At 47.2% G+C, this 20,533-nt stretch overlaps 1 protein-coding gene and 1 non-coding gene across 3 annotated transcripts in view; both read left to right on the top strand.

Moving 5' to 3' along the window:
• The window catches only part of Ppp1r16b (protein phosphatase 1 regulatory subunit 16B), a 94,365-nt gene that overhangs the window by 39,421 nt on the left and 34,411 nt on the right, over positions 1-20,533 (top strand). The gene's annotated exons all lie outside the window — the stretch shown is intronic.
• On the top strand, positions 1,696-1,768 carry Trnaa-agc (transfer RNA alanine (anticodon AGC)). Its single transcript has one exon. It is a non-coding gene; the product is annotated as a tRNA-Ala (tRNA).

Here is a 20,533-nt window from a genome sequence, read left to right on the forward strand (position 1 = left end):
TTTCTTTTTTTTTTTTCCCAAATAAGTCCTGTTTACTTCTTGAAAGGAGGGCTTGTGAGTTTTGTATATTAAAGTTGTATCAAGCAACTTTGTCTTAGTCTTGGTTTTTTAGTAAACTCTCTTGGCGGTTTCTGTGTAGAAAAGAACATCTTCTCAGATCACTAGGTATTTTGATCATTCCAGGTTTCAGTGAGCCTGAAGGGTTAGTCCTGGTCATAGTCTATCCTCTCATCTCTTCCCTTCCGGCCAGCAGCTCCTATTCCTTCAAATTGTGTGTGCGCGTCTTTGAGATTTGTCTACCTCCTCCCCACAGTCTGATCTGGCCCACCCTGCAGTGACTGGAATGGTCACCTTTTTCATTCTGGTTGAGTTTTTCTATTAGTATGGCTCAAATTTCTGTCATTTTTTGATAGCTACTATTGATTCATATTGTACTTATAAGAAAACAAACTGCCTGAGTTGGTTTCCCATTAATGATGCATCTTCTCCAACCTGGTTTTCTCAGAAGCTGTGTGTTGAAGTACGTTCTTCTAAAGCAAATGCAAAAGCGGCTGCTCTGTCACATGCTAAGCACACTCACGCAGCCAGCGCTCACTCAGATCGACAAGTAACACCTCATTAACGCATCACAGTCCCCAGAAGCCTTCCTGGACACACAGTTGACGCTTGACATTGAAGTCAAGGCTCTAAATTTATCTTGTTGAGTTATCAGCCCATTATCCACCTGCTCAGATAATTTTGGATTCTTGAATGATAAATTAGGGCTTTTGTGTCACCAGTGACAGAAACTCTAACTGAAGTAAAGCAGGATTTATGTAGCTGAAAAGGTCAAGGCGATCATAGCTCAGGCACATGTGTATACAGTGGATTACCAAAAAATGTCCAAGTTGATGGACACTGCTGACGTGAATATACATCCTATCCTTCCAGCCACCCAATAGGAACAGTTTTTCTTCCCACCAGTGTTCCAGACTCAGCAGGTGCCATAATTGAATCCCATTGTCTAAGATTGGCTATATATCTATCTCTGAGTCAATCACAGAGGCTAGATCAGGAAAGCATTGCTATGATTGGTCATTTCAGAGCCATACGCCCACCCTTAGAGTCAATTCCCCAGATACCTGGACTAACACTTGGGGATGTATTATGCCTATCCCAAGGAAAATGGGATTCTGTTTCCAGAAGGAGGAGAAATGGATGCTGGCCAGGCCATAATTGAGTGTGTCCACCTCAAATGAAGTATTCATTGGCACATCCTACCTGTCATTCATAAATTCAATAAACACTGGCCTTCTGGACCAGAGTCTTCCGATAGAACTTTCCCTGGTGGTGAAAATGTGTTGCCTGGCATGGTAGCTGCTAACACAAGGGGCCACTGACTGGTCAGCATGACTGAGGGGCTGGCGCCTTGACTTGATTTCACTTAAAATAATTTACCTATGTAACTGTAGCTAGGCTAGAGGCTACTCCATGGGAAACACAGGCCTTCACCATTATCTAGATCCCTGATTGGAGTGTTGAATAAGTCACGATCAAAGACAGAGCTTGAAGGGCACACCCCTAAAGACCCCCTTATGATTCATGTTTCAAAGGCAATCATTACTTGTTGGGAGTAGTTGTACAATTGGAATGATCTTGACTATATGTGAGGACAATAGCAAGAGTTGCTACTACTAAAAAAAGAAAAGAAGGTCTGGTGGAGTGGCTCAAGTGGTAGAGCGCCTGCCTAGCAAGCATGAGGTCCTGGGTTCAAACCCCAGTGACACCAAAAACAAAAACAACAGAAAAAACAAAAGAACTTGGGAATCATGAAAAAGAGAAAAGTGCCTTCCTTCCCTACAAAAATACAGATTTCTCTCTAGGAGGTTAAATTACAAGAGATTGGAGCGTCAGAGTAGAGAGTCCTACACAGGCATTCATGGAGCACATTGTGGCATCACCAGGCCAGCACAGTGAGTAGAGAGTAAGTTTCACTAGTGAACAAGTGATGAACTGAGCCAGACCATCATCAAGAGCAAAGTCTAGCAGAGTCACTTGGATGCATTAACATACTTTCCATGGATAGAGGCATTATATAGAGGGCTGTCAGAACAGGCGCCCAGGAAAAGGAGGTTGAGGGATCATTTATGAGCACTGCTATTTAATGCTTCCCAGAGGAGAGAACACAGTGACCGACAGCTTTGATGCTTGCCATCCTGTTGCTAAGAAGAATCTAATTCTGGAAAATGAAGAGTTCAACCCCTCTTGGCATAATTCCATCAGACATGATGATTGCGAAGCTCCTTGCAACCTTCTGATTGTAATTTGGCATCCAAGCCAGGGCAGCCTCCAAGCATAGAGTGAGTTGGCCATGCTTAAATGAATTTCTGGCATGCAAGGCAATCCTCATTCTCCTGTCATGCTGGGATGTTTTTTGTTTTTGCAGCTGTATGGTCTTGAATAGTATGAGACTACTTTTGGGAGAAGAAACTACTTTTGGTAGTCTGGTCAACCTTGGCCAGTCACCAAGGTAATGGCAACCTGAGGGTTTTGGCAGTTCAACCTATTAGAACTCTCTTGGAACTGCCCCAGCCTCAAAACACCATAAGACTCAACCCAGTATCTTCCTAGGGTGTTAATGAAGATGTATATGAGAGGCTTGTTAAATGCTCATCGGAGTCCAGATAGTTCTTGTGTTAGTCAGTTTTCTGTTACTGTGACAAAATACCTGAGGCAATCAACTTAAAAGGGGGTAAAGCTTATTTTGATTCCCAATTTAAGAGTTTTCAGTCCATGGTCACTTAGTCCTATTGTTTTGGGCCTGTGTTGGCACAGCACATCATCATGGGAGTGGCAAGCCTGCTCACCTCAGGATAGCTGGGAAGGGGAGAGAGAGAGAGAGAGAGAGAGACAGAGAGAGAAGAGGGGAAGGGGAGAGACTGAAAGAGATTAGGATCCCAGGTCCTGTATGGTCTAACTTCCTCCCACTGGGCCCCACCTCCTTAAGGCCCCACTACCTCCCAATACCACCTCAGGCTGGTGACCAAGAGCTTTTACCCATGGGCCTTTGGGAGACATTCAAGATCCAATCTGTAGTAGTTCCTGTCTTTGAAATTTCTCAATCTAGTGAACTCATCGAGGAGATAGATGAAGTGTTTCTGGCATGATTTATTCTTGCTTGCCTTCTAAGGACTCCTGTTTTTTTTCTAACGTAGTAAGAAAATGGCCAGTATTTCTGTCAAAGAATCTCAGAGGCTCTTTAAGTGCGTGAACCCTAAGCCCTTCTCTCAACAATTGCCAAAGTCAAATTATCAAACAACCATGTGGAGGAAGGCTAGGATTTAAAAAAGAATGTTCCAGGATCTTCTCACCTATCCCATGTTTGTACTGACAAACAGAGTTGGTGCTACTGCCTCATCCTTTGTCTTTCATGTTAAGCTAAAGAAGTTGCTCCCAGAGCAGAGGTGAAGACTGGAAACAGAGATGTATGAAACCTGCTGAGGAGGAGGGAGAGGGCACCCCCCATCTACACTGTAAAAACTAAGTTAAACCCAAATCCTGGTGGAACCAGGGCTTCTAATCCTTCAATGGTCTGCTTGCTTAGGGACCCCAAATTCCTTGGGTACCACAAGGTGGTAATAGGAGTCCTCTGAGTGAATCACCATTTAACAGCTGCACTGTGTCAGTTCCTCTTGTTGTTTAACAGCCCCTGAAACATAAGTTGTGGCTCAACATAACTTAGTTTTCTGCTATGATTTGGATCTGAAGTGTCCCCCAAGGCTCTTCAGAGGTAGGACTTTGGGGAAGTGATTGAATCATGAGGCTCTGATCTCATCAATGGATCAGTCCTTGGATGGATTTACAGTTGAATGGACTGTTAGGAGGTGGTGGAAATTGTGGGAGGTGGGGTTAGTTGGAGGAAGTAGATCACTGGGGGGTGTGCCCTTGGAAGATATATTATGTCCCTGGTTCCTCTCCCCACCCTCTCCACTTCCTAGCTGCCATGAGGCAAGCAGCTCTGTTTTGCCCCACCCTCCTGCCATGATGTACTGTCTCACCACAGGCTCAGAAACAATGGAGCCAGCCAATGATGAAAAGAAACTCCAAAACCCTGAGCCAAAATAAATCTTCCCTTCTTCAGGTTGTTTTCCTCAGGTATTTTGCCACAGCCATGGAAAGCTCACACTTGAGGCTATAGTTAACTAAAGGGTGAGCCAATATCTATGCTCAGTGAGAATGACTGCCTCTTTCTCCATGTGGTCCTTCATCCAGCATGGTGGTCTCAGGGTTCCAAGAAAGTAAGCCCCAGTGCATAAGCAGTTATTAAGCTTTTGCCCGTATCGGTTTGCTGATGTCTCACTGAGCAAAGTAAGTCACATGACTGAGCTCAGAACCAATGTGGAAGGAATCTATATAATGCATGGATACCCAAAGGCATTCACTGGTGGCCATTATTGTTACAACATTCCATGCGTTTTAGAGTTTGCTTTACTTTAGATTGGAGTTCTGGCAACACATTTGATAACCCTGAGCATGTCATGTTGATCAAACACCATGATTTGCTGTTGATGTCCCTTGACTGGGGTCTATTGGGTGGAGCAAACACTGTGACCAGCATCCTCTATCTGAGAACCATGGATCCAGGGTTGAGAATGCCAAGTATATGCTTGGTATTGGCTGTAAAACCATGTGGCAGTGTGACTTCAGGGCTGGAGAATGGTGCTTTAATTTTATTGCTTGTTACTGCACAGCCACGGCAGAGATTTATGGGATTTCATAATATTATGTTGAACTCTCAATAATTGGGGTTAAAGTCTGGATCAATGTTGAAACAGAAACACGAATAGAAAAATAATCAGCCAGATGGAACGAATTATTAGTTTACCAGTGGAGCGTGCTCAGTAATAAAATCTTCCCAAGTGTGGATGGCATAGGGGAAACTGAGTCTAAAGGGGCCCTCGGTAAAAGGTGAGGAGGCTCTACAGAGCTCTGGTAGGCCTTGAAAGTTGACATGGAGTCAGACAAAACTAAGCTTTAATCTCTATTTTGTGACCTTGAGCCAAATTACCTCACCTCTCTTGAATTCAGATTCCTTGTGTGTACAGTGGAGAGAATGAAGTGGGGCAGGGGTGGGGAGCAGAACCATGAGCGTTCACACAGGTAAAGTATGGGCCCTAAGCCTCAGTTACCATAGGCCAGAAGCAAGGTCAGTATCTCTTCTTTTTTTCTTTCTGACCTTTTTCCTGCTCACCCTCCTTTGCCATATCTACCCCTATTTTTTTCTATCGCTGTTTACTCAGTGTCAGTCTCCTATTAGTCATTCACCTGAGAGTATTCTTGTTGTAGTCATTTACACTTTAGCATGAAAGATTTTTTTTTGTTTCGCCATAGTTTTCAATATAAACCAGATGGAAATGAACAGCTATGGCTACCCCACAGTGTGTATGACTTAAAGCCTGCTTGCCTTAGGGCACTCTTTCAGAGTCTTTAAACAAAAGGACCTACCTCCCAATGACCTTCTAACTGAGACCATAGACTTTATGGTGCTTAGAAGTTCCTGGGTCCCACAGCATCTCTTGAACTAACCTTGAATATCTGTTTAGATTGGCTCCAACCATTCAAATATCTGAAACTCATCTTCATTACAAAATCTCTTTGGAGGCACCCTACTTAGCTTTTTAAAATTGCTTTCTGTAACCTTCCAGAGCTACTGTAACCTGCTCCCTTGCTATTAAAAGAAACCACAGAACTCTAGCATGTTTTATGAAAACTTCTCCCAAGTTCCTTGGCACCCAACACTTTGTCAAGGAGACATGGTGGCCAACCTTCCTTTGAATGGGCTTGGTTTCTACTTGTCATTCCTTCCGGCTCATGACTTTCTTCTCCATTTGCTGCCCACGGATGCTGAAAATAACTTGTTTTCTGGCAAGCCTGAAATGAGATTCCTTATGATTTAATCAGATCCATAATGAAGCTCTCCCAGCTTTCAGGAGAAAACATCTAGAACTGCAGGGCTGGCTAGGGGCAGGGCCCTGGAGAGGGGGAGGAGCCTCCTGCCTGAGCATTCATCACACCTGGAACTGGGAGGTGCTGCAGGGCCGACAGTGGTCAGGACTCCTGGTTCTGCCCAGCAGTGTTCTATGACTTGTGCCATGTGAGCGTCACAATCCCATTCCCTGTAGCCCCAGATCAAAGGCCTCAAAGATAGTAGGCAGGACATTCACCCCTCAGCATCGGCTGCTGAGTCCAGGAAGAAACAAATAGAGAGACCAGGACTAAAGCCAGACTTCACTTGGTTGTTCCTAATTTGCATGACGTTAGAAGATGACAACTCCAGGTAAGAGTAGGAGCTGGGAGCGGTGGGGAAGCTGACGTGAGATCACTCGGATGGGTGACAGGGAATTGGCTGATGCTTCCAGCAGGCACTGTCCCATCACCACCTTCTTCTTTCCTCTTTTGGATTTTATTGGGCAGTCATTTTCCATATGTCAGCTCATTGCTTCCTCTCAACAAGTCTCTGAAATGCGTACCATTAATAACCACACTTTACAGGTGGATAAACTGAAGCATAGAGCACAAGCAAGAGGCAGAGCCAGGACTGTTGCCTTTAGGATCTGTGCTCTGGACTAGGAGTGAGGACTCAGGTAGGATATCCCGCTTGAGTCAGGTACCTGAGGAATACACCAAGTATTCATGGTCTCCACCTCCAGGTGAACACAGTTACCTGACTGCCCTGACCCAAACCCATTCTCCATGAGATCTTCCAGATAAAGTCACAATTTAGAACCAGGTTTCCCCAGGGTGCTAGTGCTCCTGCTAATCTGACCTCATTTGCATGGAGACATTTTTAGTCCACAGTGACTTTCCATCATCTCTGTAGGATGAGGCCAGAGGGGGTGTCTTCTCCCTTCTGTCAGACAGCAGTTCTTCCAGCTTGTCTCGAGACAGGTGCCACATCAAGGTTCATACCCAGCTGACATTTTGAAAACCATCTTCTGACACTAGGTACTTGGAAAGCATTGTATGACAGTAATTCCAGGCCTTAGAAAAAAAATATTAATTCAAAAAGACTCACATTTGGATTCTGAAGAGCCCACAGCATTCCTTATTTCACAAAAGCAGTGCAATGGTGGCATCTTTGGTGAAGTTATGCCCTGTTCCATAAGCTACTGACTCTAAGCAAAGCCACCCCCTTCAGGAGGTTCTTGGTTGGTAAAATTGTTTTTCACCAAAAGAAGCTGAAGGTTAAGCCCTAATTAATGGAAGGGGGTTGGATTTTATATAGATAGAGCAGTAGGTAGGTTTGGGGACGTGTCAAATGCACCATCTTTGTCTCTGCAGCTGAAAATATATTCTTAAAGCCCACACAAGTCTGTGGATTTCTTAAAGTTCCATTTTTGGCAAGTATATTCTGGTCTTGGTGTGCTCTGGCTAATGAACAGCTTCTGACTCATGGCACTCAGCTACTGATCATTGCATTGACCTGTGTGTCCTCAGGGCACAGCCAGTGGGGACCAATATCCCCAAGTGGTCAGAGCCCATTGGTCCTTCTTGGTGTATATGGCTTGAGGATGTCAGTGGAACCCTAGAGCACTGTCTTAGCTTGAGCTGCCATGACAAAAATCCATAGACTGGATGGCTTGAACAACAGACATTTGCTTCCTTACAGTTCTGGAAGTCCAAGAACAAGGTTCCAGAATGGTTGGTTTCTGGCAAGGACCCTTCCTGGCTTAACACCTCCTTGCTGTGTCCTCATGTGGCGGGGAGAGAGAGAATGAGCTCCCTGTGTCTCTTCCTATAAGGGCACTAATCCCATCTTGGGGGCCTCTCCCTCATGACCTCCTCTAAACCTGATCATCTCCCAAAGACCCCATCTCCAATACTATCACATTGGGTGTTAGGGCTTTAATATATGGGTTCTGGGGGGAGATACGATTAAGTCACAGCAGGTATGTTTTGTTATTGGGCCAAAGGGCTGCCTTCTTTGATGCCTCTGGTGGGAGGGTGAGGGATCCCTACAATGCTGCCTAAGCTGGTTGGGAGTCCTCAGGGGACACCAAGGCCTTGTTACTGGCTGCATTGAAGGAAAGCTCATTGCTGATTGGAATTGCTCTGGGATCCCAGGTCTTTCTTGGCAGAACTTAGGCTACAGCATTCTTTGTGGGGAGAATCCTGGTTTCTTTCCTGGTTCAGGTGCTCAGTGGAGCACATCGGGGAGGATTCACCTCTGCTCCATCATGTCTGGAGTCGCAGCTAGGACAACTTACATAGTTATCCTTAAGGAAGGGGCATGTGGCAGCTGGTTGGGCATCTTCCTCTCTCTTCCTGCTGTACCTGAGCTTCTGCAGGTCTTCTCCCTGAGGGTGAGACCCTCTGCTCCTCTCTCCCTGCCAGCCAGCCTGTATCAGTTCCCTGTTGTTCATCCGAGAGCCAGGGTGGTGACCCCGTGTCTCCTACAGTTCCTCCTTTCCTTCAGGTCTCTTGCTGGGCCTTGGGAGTCTGAAGTCAGCCCTGACAAAGCCAGCCTCCTTGGAGTCCTAAGTCCAGCCCAGGCTGTGCAGGACCCAGCTTTGCTGCCTCCCACACCTGGCTTCCTGCCCTCTCCATAGGGGCGACTCTTGCTCGGTTGGCTGCCTGAGCACCACAGAAAGTACGACAAGTGGAAAATGAATGTCAGGTGATCAGTGACCCCAAGCCAAAGTCCCATGCCTCGGTTCAGTGGAAACAAGGGTAATGTCAGCATTTGAACATGGAACTGGGCTGGCTACAGTGGAAATGATATATAAGACAGAAACTATAAGACAGAGGGTGCTCCACCAATTTTACAGAAGAGGAAACTGAGGCTCAGGTTGAAAGACTTGTCCAGTCTCCTAGCTCCTCATTGGTCAAGTTGGATTTTGATTCCAAGTCTGTGCCTCCCACAGCCAGTGGTCTCTGGTACAGGCTGACCACCTTATAGACTAGAAGGAAGGCCTTGTGGGAATTAACTGAAGGATGGAGCCCTTGTGACTAGAAATGAACCCAGACATCACTGACACTTTGTCCAGAAGCCTCCCAGCATAATGAATGAACTTGGTCATCCTGGGAGCGACAAGGGACTCAGGGGCTATCTGTTCCCTCCCCCCAACCTCAGGTCAGGGTAGGATTAAGCAAGTACCAGGAAGAGAGCAGTCAGAGGGAGAAGGGGACTAGGAGGACGGAGTGGCCAGGTCCTGACCTACCTTCAGAGTGGGGAATGTGAGGGCAGACTCTTGGGTTGTTCATTTTTCCCTCTCTGCTTTCTTGCTCACCCCAGCATCCTTCGTACACAGTCTTTGGCACCTGTCTGAGTCTCTGCCCTGATTCCTGTCTCATCTGGCCCCTGCATATCACCATTTCAGCCCTCCAGGTGTTCTGATATTCAAGAGAACATGGCCTCTGGGAGGTGTGAGCTTTGGTGTCAGCAGATCCAAAGACCTCTTACAATCCCCTGGGGTTTGGAGACTGTCATGGGGCTGGGTCCTAAAACAGGGGAGCCTTTCTGGGCTCTGCCAGTTACAAATGGGCACCTCTGAACCACGGTGACCCCTGGAAAACATGCCACCTAGAGGTTAGCCTGCTCCCTGAGTGCAAGCTGCCTCTTTTACAACCACAGAGCAAAATACAAAAGGTGTGCACATGGAGAATTTCCCAGAAGGCAGCTTCCTGGGGACAAGATAACCTTGTCTGACCACAGAAACCTGGGGCTCCTCCTACATCCCCCCTAGTTTGCAAAGCATGAACTTGGCTGTTGTGCTTGGCTTAGACATTCCTGCTGACAGCTTTAACTCTCTATGTGACTGTGCGCTTTGCAGAGCTGGGTCCCCTCCACTAGGCTGAGGTGAGAGCTGGGCTTCCCCTCTTCTGCCTCCAGAACCTGAGCTATGGCCCTGGGCCTTTGACTGGGAAACCCTTCCAAGTCCCATGTCCTAGCTCCTCTTCACACAAGCTGTATGACTCTGGGCAAGTCGCTGTACTTCTCTGAACCTCAGCTTTTTCAGTGGACCGTGATGGCAACAATGATAGCTGCCTCGATGACATTGTGAGCCTTCCTGGTCTGGCATATGGCAAATGCCCAGGACAGTTAACTCCTGTCTTTTCTGCTGGGTTGCCCCAGATGAGACAAGGATGTTCTGCTAAAAAACCACCAATTCGACTCCTACGTGTTTCCCTGAGAGAAGTGAAAGCCTAGGTCCAAACAAAAACTTGTCCCCAGTTTTCATAATAACCCCTAAGTGGAAACATCTCAAATGGCCATCCACTGATGAATGGGGTAAGTAAAAACGCAGTATAGCCATTCAAAGGAATATTATTCTGCCAGGGAAAGGAATGAAGTTCTGACACATGCTACAATGTGGATGAACCTGGCTGAGTAACAGAAGCCAGACAGACACAAAAGGTCACATATGCTATGATTCCATTTATATGATATTTCCACAATAGGCAAATCTATAGAAACAAAGTAAATTAGTAGTTATCTACAGAGGAAGGAAGGGAGGGGAAAGAGGAGTTTTGGGGGGATAATAGAGTATTTTACACTGATTGTGAAATGGTTGTGCAGCTCTGTGAATGTAATGAACAGAACACACTGAATTGTACACTTTGAATAGGTGAATTATAGAGTGTATGAATTGTATCTTAATAAAGCTATTAAAGTGGAAAACTAGGGGAAAAAACTTAATAGCTAGCACTTGCTAAAGCCACTGACTTGTATTCCTTTATAAATATTCACCTACTCAGTCCTCATGACAGCCTTGTGAGAAGTGCTGTTATAGTCCCCATATTTGCAATTGTGGTGACAGAAGCACAGAGAAGTAATACCACATGCTTGAAGTCACACAGCAACCTGAAATCTGAATGCAGGGAGTTAGGCCTGAGCTGTAAAGCACCATGCCGAGTGTCCCCTTCACGGCAGCAGTCAGAGGTTAAACTGTATGCATAGCCAAAGGGGCCAGGGGACCACCTCAGCCCTGAAGGACTCACAGTTCCCTACCTCACAAGGAGCTTCCAGACAGGCCTGGGGTGGGGAGGAGGGAGGGCCCAGATGAACCAGCAGAGAGCCAGACTCTGAGCTGCAGACAGGAAGTGGGTGTTTGTGGGTGACTCTCGGGGACTGTCATGTCTCTGACCCAGTTTGAGAGCTCCTGGCCCTCCAGAAGCTGGGGCTGCAGCACTGATTTGCAGAAGGGCATTTTGCACTTAATTAGCATGGCCTCCTTCTGGCTGGGAAGACACCACGAAATGGGTTGGCTTGGCCTGAAATCATGCCGGTGGCCTCAGCCCCAGTCCCTCAGGGCTGTCTGTCTCTTGGGCTCTGTCCCCTTAGCCTGGCTACAATTCAGAATCGCTTGAGCTTTTCCAGTTTGGAACATGAGACAAATTCCACCCCTGTCCCAGCCCCGGGAAACACCAGCGTGGAACAAAATGAGCCTGAGATGGCCCTGGGGCCCTGGCTGTGCCGGGACCGACCAGGCCCGAGCAGAGCTCAGGCACAGACCTACCACGTGTATACCCTGGTCAGTGCAGCTGTACTTGGCACGTGCCACCTTGTGCCCCAGGTGCCACAGGTGGGCTCTACCTCACAGATAAGGGGACCAAGGCACTGAGAGATTGGCACTTATTGGATGTTCCCACAGCACAAGTGACAGGACAGAGCTCTGACCTTTGGGTCTCCTGGCTTCTAGCACAGTCTCCACTTATCTTTGTTTTAGGGGAATCAAGCCTCACCTGAGTCTCAAAGGTCTGTAAGATTTGATTTCTGCTCCTGGTTTTAGAAGGAGGGTGATCACTCAGGCAATGTACCCCCAGAGAACAGAGGGACCCCAAATCCGAGTGTATGCACAGTGGGAAGAGGGGGACCCGTAGGCCCTACTGCTTTCTTGCTGTGTGACCTTTGACAACTGACTTTATCTCTCTGAACCTCTTTCCCCCTTGTCTGTAAACCTGGGGTCCCAGCAGCACACTCATCAGTGTGGTGAGGATTAATGAGACTGCACAAAAGGCGCTGTGGTGCACAGTAGGTACAGATCGCTGCTGGTGGTGCCTGACAGCCTCTGTGTGGTCAGTTCCTGGATCCTAGCACCAAAGGAGGGCTGGCTTTTCCGTTTTTCCTTACCCCACGGACGGAGGTAGGGCACGCAGAGGTGTGCCTGGGATTGGGGGCAGGCCTTCCCAGCCTCAATCCCAGGCACAGCGTCTTTGATTCCGTCAGGAATTGGGCTGGAGCTGTGGAACCCCAGTACTCCCCAATATGGAAACTACTGATGTTTTCTCTTAAGTTGAGGGAGGATTCAGGTAGCATAAAATTTACTGTTTCACAGTGTCCAATCCAACGACTGTTAGTACATTCTCACAGCTGGGCAGCCATCAGTTCTACCTCCAGCACGTTTTTGTCACCCCAAAAGGAGATTCTGCAGTCATTAGCAGTCACTCCCCAGTTTCCCCTTCCCTCCCGCCACTGGCAACGACTAATCTGCATTCTAGATCTATGGACTTGCCTGTTCTGGACGTGTCATGTAGATGGAGTCATGCAGTATGTGAAGTTTTGTGCCTGGCTTCTTTCACTTAGGGTAATGTTTCGAGATTCATCCATGCTGCAGCATGTGTCACTACCACATTCCTTTTTATGGCCAAATAATATTCCATTTATGAATAGGCCTCCCCCCACCACACACAAACCCACAGAGGCAGGCACAGCCCACCCCAAGACCCACCCCCTATAGCGATGGTTAAAGCTACATTTCCAAAGGGCACCTCTGGCCTCATGAGTCCTTAATGCTGAGACAGCCAACCTGGTGCTGGGGAGGATGAAGTGAGAGTCACCCAGGGAGTGGGATGGGAATGGTTGAAGATCCACCAGGCTCAGAAGCTTTCTGCATGGTCCAGTTCAGGAATCAGAAAGGCACATGGATCAGATCCTGGGCTCTGAATTGAGACTATGTGGGCTCAAATCCCAGCTCTGTGAGGGTGACCTTGGGATGATCCCTCAGTTTCTCCATGACTCAGTTTCTCTTTTGGTTAAATGGAAATCTTAATACCTATTTAGAAGGGTTGCACCAAGATCAAATGAAGCTCTGCTCCAACACAGTACCTGGCACAGACACAGTTTCCAAAATGTGTCATTATTCTTTCATTTTGTTTCATGGCATTCCCCCCTAAAATTGTAGCCCTGTGACTAGGCTGAGCCCTTTACTGGGCGCGGCCCCCCCCGTGCACTCATGGCATGTCTCCCTTTTTCCTCCCAGTGGGCCACACACAGTTGATTTTCATGAATTTGAGTAATTGCTAGTGCTCATAATCCCTGTGAGCCCCATGGGGTGAAGGCTGGGCCTGGCTCTGCTCAGGTCTGCATGGCTGGATGGCCCGTGTGAACACTCATACATCCACTCTCTTTTTGCTCAAGGCCCAGCCCAGTGAGTGGAACCTGTGCTGTTTTATTTTGAGAGAATTACAGATTCAGGGCTGGGGGCATTGCTCAAGTGGTAGAGCCCCTGCCTAGCAAGAGCAAGGCTCTGACTTCAAACCCCAGTACCACAAGAGTGAGGGGAGAGGAGAGAATTGTAGATTCACGTGAAGTTTTTAAAATAATACAGAGGGCGGGCAGAGTGGCTCAAATTGTAGGGCACTTGCCTAGCAAGTGTGAGGGGCTGAGTTCAAACTCTACTACCGCCAAAAAAATTAATAATACAGAGAAGCTGGATGTGGTGCATACCTGAAATCCCAGCACTCAGGAGGCGGAGGCAGGAGGATCCTGAGTTTGAGGCCAACCTGTGCTACAAAGAGAGACCCTGTCTCAAAAAAGCCAAAAAAAGAATATATGTATATATATATATATATATATATATATATAAATATATATATATATATATATATATATGTATATATATATCACACACACACACACACACACACACACACAGATTCCTTCTTCCCTCTACCCAGTTTACGCCCATGGGAACATGGGAACATTTGGCAAAACAACGATATCACAACCAGGAAATTGGTGTGGATGGAATTCACTTATTCAGATTTTTCCAATTTTATGCACACTCATTTGTGTTTGTATATGTGTATGTGTTTGTGTGTGCATGTGTGTATGTGTGTATGTGTGTGCAGCTCTATGAAGTCTTTTATCACAGGTGTAGATTTATGTGACCACAACAGAATTTTAAAATATTGATTATATCACAAAATGATAACAGTTTAGATAAACTGGGTTCAATTAAAAATATTATTGAAATTTCCCCTGTTTCTTTTTACTTTTTTGGTTTTGCTACCAGAATTTTTTTTTTTTGACACACTGGGCTTTGAGTTCAGGTCCCTACATTTGCTAGGCAGGTGCTCTACCACTTGAGCCATGCCCCCCGCCCTAGGAAGTTTAAAATGACATGTATTTGCACTAGGGAGCCTGAGGCAGGAGGATTATGAGTTCAAAGCCAGTCTGGGCTACATAGTGAAACTTGTGTCAAAAAATAAAAAATGAAGTGCTGAGTATGGTCCATATGGTAGTTCCATTGGACAGCACTGGTCCAGTCATTACTCTTGGTTCTAGAAAGTTCTCTTGTGCCTCTTCCATTCAGTTCTCTACCCCATCCCAGGTCACTACTGTTCTGATTTACATATACACATATTTTTCACTAGAGATTATTTATTTATTTTAAGGTAAAATGCACACAGCATAAAATGAGCCATTTTGAACTGAACAGTGACACTGAGTACATTTGTGATGTTGTACGAATACCTCTATGTATTTCCAAATCATTTTCATCATCTCAAAAGGAAACCCCACACCCATTAAACATTCACTCCTCATTTTCACTCCCACCAATCCCTGGCAACCACCCATCTGTGTCCTGTTTCTTGAGTGACCTGTTCTGGACATGGCATATAAATGGAGCTGTGTAACCTTGTGTCTCCCTTCTTTCACTTAGCCTAATGTTCTCAAGCTCACCCATATTGTACTGTGTATCAACCTTTTTATGGCCCAATAATATTCTATTTTATATAAATACAAATTCAGCTATCCCCACATCTGTTGCTACCTGACACCCATCTGTTGAGGAATGCTTGGGTCCTTTCCATCCTTTGGCTGTTGTGAAGGGTGCTGCTGTGACTGAGTGTACAGGTATTTGCTGACTACCTATTTCCAATTGTAGCAGGTCCCCCAAGAAGGATTGCAGGGTGTTCTGGCAACTCTGTATTTAACTTTTTGGGAAATTGCCATTCTGCAGCATTCTACATTCCACCAGCAATCTACAGGGCTTCCAATTTCCACACGTCTTCACCAGCACTTGTTACTGTCTTCAAAAAAAATTATTATAGCCATTTTCATGGGTATGCAGTACACAGCCACTTCTGCTTGTTCTAGAAGGTTGTGCAAGTGCACACCACATGGACCTGTGGGAAGTTGATGGTGGAGACTTTGGAAGTGTATGATCTGAGGGCCTGAAAAACCACCTCATGGCCCATGGAATGTACTAAAGAGGAAGAGATTTTTTTTAAGGCAAAGATGGCAGTGTGGGCACCCCGTCCCCCTATGTCCTTGCCTGCCCTTCTTCATGAAACAGAGGTTTACTGAGCACCTACTGTGTACTAGACCTCATTCCAGATGCCAGAGATTCATCCATGAGTAACAGACAAGACCCTTGCCCTGTTGGGGTTAATATCAATGGGGGAGAGGACTGACACATCAACAAGCACACAGCTGTAACTGAGAGGTAGGACTAGGCAGGGAATGTGGCTCAATGGTAGAGCACCTGCCCAGCATGCACCAGGCCCTGGGTTCCATCCCCAGAACCACATAAAAAAATGACTAAATGCTATGAAGGAACAGGTAGGGTGCTTTGGGAGGGGACAAAGGGCCTCTAATATATGTAGGGAGGCCAGTCAGGCTAGGTCTGTCTGAGGAGGTGACATTTAGGTGACCTGAAGGATGACAATAAGAATCTGGGAGGAAAGAGGAGAGCATTGTAAGGCAGGAAAAAAAAAATAGCACAAGGAAGGGACAGGGAAAGTGGGCTGGTTCAGAGCTAGGTTGGAATCCAGTGCCAAGGGGCCAGGGATGTGACTATTGGCTGATGTGCTGCAGAGGCCACAGCTTCCCTTGAGCTGCAAGAAGGACCAGGGTGTGAGTGTGTTGAGACAATTTCCCTGCTGCCTCCTTGGCTCTAAGAGGCAGCTCTACCAGGACAGTAAGGCTCATCTCTCAAACTCGAGGCCTGGGGAGAGGGAGGGGCAGTCAGAAGCAGCTGCACTGAAGACCCCAGGACCCAAGCTGTAATTTGCAGTGACTCACACCCAGGCTTCTTTGCCCCTAATCTGCATCCTGAAATGTGCTCTGATACCCACAGCCCCTGCCTTATGTGCACTTAATCCTCCCAGGTTCAGCCTGGCATGGTCTTCTCCCTGCAGACATGGTCCTAAAACCCTAAGCCCAGGTCCACGCCCTGGCCAACTGCCTAGCACTTGGAGAACAAGCTATTCTGCACGTGGAGTTCTGGCTCCAGTACTTGAGTTAATCTGGACTAGCATGCAAGAAGAAAACTGACCCCAGCCGGAGTTACATAAGGATGTCTTTGGAATTTGGTTCCTTTTAAACCGAAGTGGGAAAACTACACCCAAACAAGCAGGTATGAGGAACTAAATAGGAGGGGACACCCTCAGGTCACCTCTGGGCTTGTTCACATTCTGAGCATTGGTTTATTCATTCAGTGAACACTGCTGGCATCTGCTCTGTGCCAAACCTCATGGTGGGGCGGGGTCCAATAAATGTGAGAAGGACGGGGGAAGTGGGAAGAGAGGGAGGAAGGGAAAAAGGGAGAGGAAAGGGAAGGAGGGAAAAAGGAGAAAGGAAAGGAAGGGAGGGACGGGAAGGGAGGAAAGGAAGATAGCCTCACAGCTCACAGCTGGGCCTGAAGCCATGTGACTAAAGGTTGACACTGTAGCTCAGTCCTGGTCAATAGGAAAATAATGTCAGCCACCTATAGAACTTTAAATTTGCCAGGAGTTGCATTAGAGCAGAAAGGAAGCAGGTGAAATTACTTTGAATAATTTAACTGAAGATACTTCAACACGTCATCAGTGTAAAAATCATTAATGACATAGGTGAAGTTTCTTTTTCCCTACCAAATCTTGAAAGTTCAGGGTGCATTTAATTTCCCAGTACACCTCCATCTGGATCATGTGCATTTTGGAGGATGCTATGGAGAGTGACAGGTGCTCGCTGGGGTGCTCGCTGCTGCTAAGGGTACTAGTTCAGGGTCAAGGAAGACTTAACTGGAGGGAAGTGGTCATTTGTTCATGTAATGTTCAACTGATGCTTACTGAATGTCTCCTGCATTGGTTGTAGGAGCTGGGAAGGGCTTTTGCTGGGGATGGGGGTGGAGAGAGGGTGGATGTTTCTGGAACCCAGGAGCCTCATTTAAGTTTAAGCCATTCTTAAACTTGATGCCACATAGGAATCACCACCATAGATTGTCAGACCTGCCCCTAGAGTTCCTGGTTTGAGGTAGGGCCACAGGGTTTGTATTTCTAACAAATTCCCAGATGCTGCTGGTCCAGAGACCACACTTTCAGAACTGATGGACAGCTCAGGGTCAGTGTGAAAGTGATTGGGAGCCATGGCAAGTTTTTTGAGTAGTAGAGAGGTGTGTTCAGGTTTGTGCTCTTGAAAATTGCAAGTGGCTGCTGAGGATGGGAGATGGCTGTTTCCTTGTCATCTCTCTCTTGCCATGCCAGTGGATCCTGAGCTCAGGAGGGTCCCATCCTCGTGGCAGGGAAGCCCTGGCTATGCACCCTAGAATCAAAAAGACACCAGGAACCAGTGACGTGTACAAATAGCTCTCAGCACTGTGGGCAGAAATAGAAACCCTGAGTCAGCTGTTGAGTTCACTGAAGAATTTCCATGACTAGGGGAAGTGTGGATGAATGCAGAGGAGGGGGAGGCTTAGGTGCTGGGGGTGTCTGTGGTGCCCAACTCAGACTAAGGTCTCTAGGCTTGAACCTTCTACCTCTGGTTGAACTTCTTCTTTGGTGTATTAGTTATATCTGCTGCATAACAAAGTGCCCCCAAATGTAGCAAGTTAAAACAGTAACAGATTTGTCATCTCAGTTTCTATGTGTCAGAAACCTGTCACATGTCAGAATAGCTGGGTGGTTTAGCTTGAGGTCTCTGTGTGGTCAGCATCACCAGGGCTCCTCTCATCTGCTTGACTACAGCTAAAGGATCTGCTTCCAACATGGCTGACTTCCATGGCTGCTGGCAGGAGGCCTCATTCCTCACTATGTGGTCACCCCATAGGGCTGAGAAGTCTGTGCAGCATGGCAGCAGGCTTCCCCCAGAGTGTGTGGCACAAGGGGCAAGATGGAGGCTGAAATGTCGCTTATGACCCAGCCTTGGCAACCACATTCCATCTTATTGGTGAACACACATCAGCTGTATTCATTGGGGGAAGGAAATGCTCAGAGTGTGACTCTGGGGAATGGAAGGCTTGGTGGCACCCTGAAAACCAACTGACTGCCACACCCAATCTGACCTTTGGCCCTACTTGTAGCCAGCCCACTAGATTTCCAAAGATGTTTGCTGCCTGGAGTTGCCATGTGTTGTCTTGAAGCTTGAAGACTGGGCCCCACCTTCCTGAGGGAGGCCTGTGATCTAGGAGGTGGTCCAGGGGACAGCCAGTGAGCCAAACAACTCACCTCATTCTAGGCACTGTGGCCAACCTTTCATCATTAAATTCTCAGACAAACTCCTGAGGTTATAGCTCCAATTTTAGAGAGGGAGAAAACTGAGATTCCCACAGAGGAGAGGACATGTCTGGGGTCAGATCACCGGGAAATGATGAGGTCTGAATCCTTCACTGCTATGCATGCATTTTCATGCTGGGCGCAGTGCTTAGGTAGATGGCATGTTCCCCAACAGGATGCTTTGGTGGCCCCTCTCCAGGGTGGAAATGAGTGTGGCAAAGCCCATGATTAGCCCTGTATCGCTCTAGCTCAGAGTCTAGTGCTGGGTGCAGAGCCCCTGGGCTGCAGATGACTGATCCATAAAATCTGGGGTCAGATTTGGCTCTAAGATGTGTGGCAAATCCTCATGGTGGAGCAAGTTGAAGTGTGAGGGTACTGACGCCTTCTACCAGCTGAGTAGATTGGGACAAGTTAATTAAACTCACTGTGCCTCACTTGTAACTAGGAGCCCATTCTAGAGCTTGCCTGGGGCTGGAGCAAGGATTAAATGAGTTGGTTCCTACATGTGTCAGACACAGGCTCAGCATGCAGCTGCTCAATAAATGTAAGCTCTTGTTATCACTGGCTTGTTAGCTGCTAAAATCTCCTCTCTGTTCCTATATCTGGTTGTGCTGTTGAAGACACAAGAACTGCAGAAATGAGAGCTGAGGACAATAGTTTTTTTTGTCTTTTGCTGGGGAGTACCCACGAATGGTCTCCCAGGTCTCAGACCTCAGGACAGCCTCAGCCAGTGACTTCTGAGTCCCCATACTTAATGCTCCTTCTGTTCTGGGCCTCTCTAAACACACAGTGGGGTCCAGAAGCTCTGGAGACCTGCATCCTGCTCCCCCAGGCCCTGCAGCGTCTCTCTAGCTGTTCTAGCTGTTCCTCTCTGATAAGAGAGTGAATTTTTCCACTTCCTGCAGCAGAGATGCTCTGGTTTCCCCTCTGCCCACCAGCTGCCCTGGTTTCTGCTCCTGCACAGGCAGAAGATGGTATTTCAGAGTCACAGGAAAGGCTGTGTGGCACGGGGGGATATGAGGACCAGGGGCCCCAGGGGCTGGTGGGCCTAGTGGGAAGACATCAGACGCTTTGAAGAAGCAGACATCTCTGTCTGTTCTGATGTGACAAGGAAGCCAAGTCCGTATCAGACATGACAAAACCAAATAGCAGCGAATAAAACCCCCAAGCCAACCAACAGGAAGCAGGGACTATATAAAAATACCAACCTTTTTGCAGCTGCAGCCCCCACCGTCCAGGTTTCAGAAGGTTACACTCTTGATGGGAAGTGTGCCTGCTTACAGAGGGGAGAGGCTGCTGAGTTGGGGTTGGGGGTAGAGACTTTGGGGGACAAGAGCAAGCAACAGCAGGAGGTCCATGCACCCTTCACTCCTTGGCAGGACCCACCTATGCTTCACCTGGCCTCGATCCCAGGGCCCACCCAGGGTCCCCTGCCTGGAACGAAGAGACCTTTATAGGTGTGTGAAATGGGATTGTGGTTTTAAATATATGTTGAGGTGAAAAGTACTACCCCAGGGATCAGCCAAGTGTTTCTGTAAAAGACAAGATAAAAAATATTTTGGACTGTGTGGGCCATGCAGCCTGTTTTACTGCCCAGTGCTGCTGTCAGAGTAGGAAAGCAGCCATGGGCAACCCAGAGCCAAAGGAGCAAGGTCTCCAATTAGCACGGGGACACTGGATACTTGACTTTCAGAGGATGTTCATGCATTACACAATGATCTTCTTTGATGTTTTCCAACCACTTAAAATAGAAATTCATTCTTAATTCCCACCCCCCCCTCCCAAGTACTGG

Source organism: Castor canadensis, chromosome 5, assembly GCF_047511655.1.
Source record: "Castor canadensis chromosome 5, mCasCan1.hap1v2, whole genome shotgun sequence".
NCBI classification, from domain to species: domain Eukaryota; kingdom Metazoa; phylum Chordata; class Mammalia; order Rodentia; family Castoridae; genus Castor; species Castor canadensis.